Here is a 2560-nt window from a genome sequence, read left to right on the forward strand (position 1 = left end):
AATAATAATAATAATAATTATAGTAATAATAATAATAAATAAATTAAAATGGGTAAAAAAAATTAGTATCTTCAAACTGAATTCAGCTAAAGGAGTACCTATATAATTAAAATTACAGCGAGGAATTAGGTACCATTGTGGTGCTTTCCACTTTTAGCCGCAGGAATATATTCCAGCAATAATTTCAACAAGCAAAACCCTAACATCAGAAGCACTTGATTAAAGTTCCGGTAAATATCGAACTTAAACAAGGTAAATGGCTAGTAACTACATGGAGAATTATGACAACATAGAAAGAAAAATAGCTTACTAAAGGACAAATCAAGAATCACATGAAGCAAGTGTGTCTTCTGATGGAATACTGAGTCTGAATATAGAATCAAAATCCGTCGCTTAGCTACGTGCTTATTTTCACAGGATAGTTATCAATGCAATCTTCTCAAGGGCCATTACTAGAAGGCTTTACATTCCGAAGCGCTTCCCTGACTGCACTATTACATTTGAAACCACTTCCAAATGCAATTTGCCAAACTCGGTTTCGTTTCCGCATCCTCCCCTTGGCCTCAGTGTACGATAGTTCATACCATATGGAGCTAGAACAAGTGTTTCCGAAGAGATGGAGAGTCATTCTAGAAGCCTCAACATGTATAGGTAGCAGTTGCAGATTCTTCTCAAGTTCATCAATCACAGCCCTCCCACCAGCATGTATACAGTAATGATCAAATGCCGACTTGAAATCCGGAATATAAGGCTTCGCAGTAGCATTGCACAATTTCTTTACCAGTAACATCGAGAAAAAACAAAAGCTGCTCGCTGATTTGTAACACAAGAGGACCCAACGTAGTGATGTTGATCTTTAATGCACCTCCAGCAATCGCCATCAAATCTTTAGAAAGCGAAACACCAGTCTTCCCGGCATCATCTTGTTCCTGATAAAAACACCTGAATGCCTTGCCATCAGCTCCACGATGAGTCATCACCACATGAATAAGCTTATACTTAGCTCGCCGCTTGTCCTTGGACTTATTTGAAAGCAAAAGGGCAGAACCCCCAACTCGGAACAAACAATTGGGAATCAACATGGACTTTCTATTCCCAAAATACCAATTCTGAGTGATATTCTCAGTACTTAAAACAACGGTATAAGTATTCCTATGCACGTGCAACAAATCCTTAGCAAGATCTAAGTTGATAACTCCAGCACTGCATCCCATCCCACCTAATAATAACTCCCAATATTTCCCCTTAGCTTGTACTTAATTCACAATCATAGCAGACAATGATGGCGTTGGATTAAACAAACTACAATTCACAATAAGAATACCAATATCCTTGGGGTTGACATTAGTGTTCTTAAAAAGAATATACAATGCCCAAAACATAACCTCCTCCGCTTCTTCCCTCGCCGACGCGGCCACAGACGGTGTAGGAGGGATATCATGCATTGCGTTTGGCAGGTAAGTCTCATCCCCAAGCCCCGAGCGCTCCAAAATCTTGCGCTGGAACTCGAGGGACGATTCATCAAAATCACCGGTCAGCCTAGAGTGCTTCAGAACCGACCGTACGGGGCTTTGAGGTGATGAGGGAGACGGTAGAAAGAGTAATCGACAAGGTAAACGGGTCTGGGTCGGGTCATGACGTAGACAGTTAACCCGAACACTATAATAGCAGAGCAAATGGTTACGCTGACGAGATTGTACTGAAGGTGAAGCCATAATTGGTGTAAATCACCGATACTCATTTGAGAAACTTCGATCGAAATCACGGCGATAAGAGGGATGAAACAGAGGGAGATTGTAAATCAGAGAGTGGTAACTGGTAACCTAATTTCACGTACTTGAGATTGACGCTCTGAAGGAAATCCGGGATCCTTGGGAAGTGTTGGCGGTGGTTACGCCCCCCTTGGTTCATGGTGGCGACCTGGTTAGTGATCAGTGATGAAGCGAAACGTAGGGGTGGGTCTGACCAGATTTACAGCATACTTTTGCCAAGGTTACACTTTGTCAGGAAAACCCAGAAAGATGAAAAAAAAGGGGAATCTAATGTAATGAGCGTGTGTTAACTTCTGGATTGGTTTTATTTTATTTTTTTTAAATTTCGGTTTATATATGGAAAGATACTGAATAAAAAAAGAAGATGAAGATTTTTTTTTATTTTTATATTTGAGTGTTCGATATGGAATCTAATATTTCCTAAATCTCGTCACTCTACTCTCCTCATTCATTCAAGGCTAAACTATATCGTACAACGTCTAACTATAGTCCAATTTTCTTTAGATCATTATTTTTAAATTTTTTTAATCAAGTAATTTAATTATTTAAATATATTTAATTAGATCACTTGAAGTTAACAATTAATGGATGTGCTGATGTGACAGTTAGTAAAATTAATATAATTACCTATTTTATCACTCTTACTTATATATTCTATCAATTGGATCTTAATTTTAATAAATTAAAATAAAATTAATCTTCTAATCGGATGATGTCATGTGTTACTATTTAATTTTATTATTTATTTATTTATTTATTTATTTATTTATTTATTTATTTTACATTAA

General features: G+C 37.3%; 1 pseudogene; it reads right to left on the bottom strand.

The window, feature by feature from the left end:
* Positions 1-243: 243 nt before the first annotated feature.
* Positions 244-1976, bottom strand: LOC120113604 (annotated as a pseudogene).
* Positions 1977-2560: the final 584 nt, after the last annotated feature.

The sequence above is a fragment of the Hibiscus syriacus genome, unplaced genomic scaffold (assembly GCF_006381635.1).
Source record: "Hibiscus syriacus cultivar Baekdansim isolate YM2019G1 unplaced genomic scaffold, ASM638163v2 tig00110210_pilon, whole genome shotgun sequence".
Taxonomy (NCBI): domain Eukaryota; kingdom Viridiplantae; phylum Streptophyta; class Magnoliopsida; order Malvales; family Malvaceae; genus Hibiscus; species Hibiscus syriacus.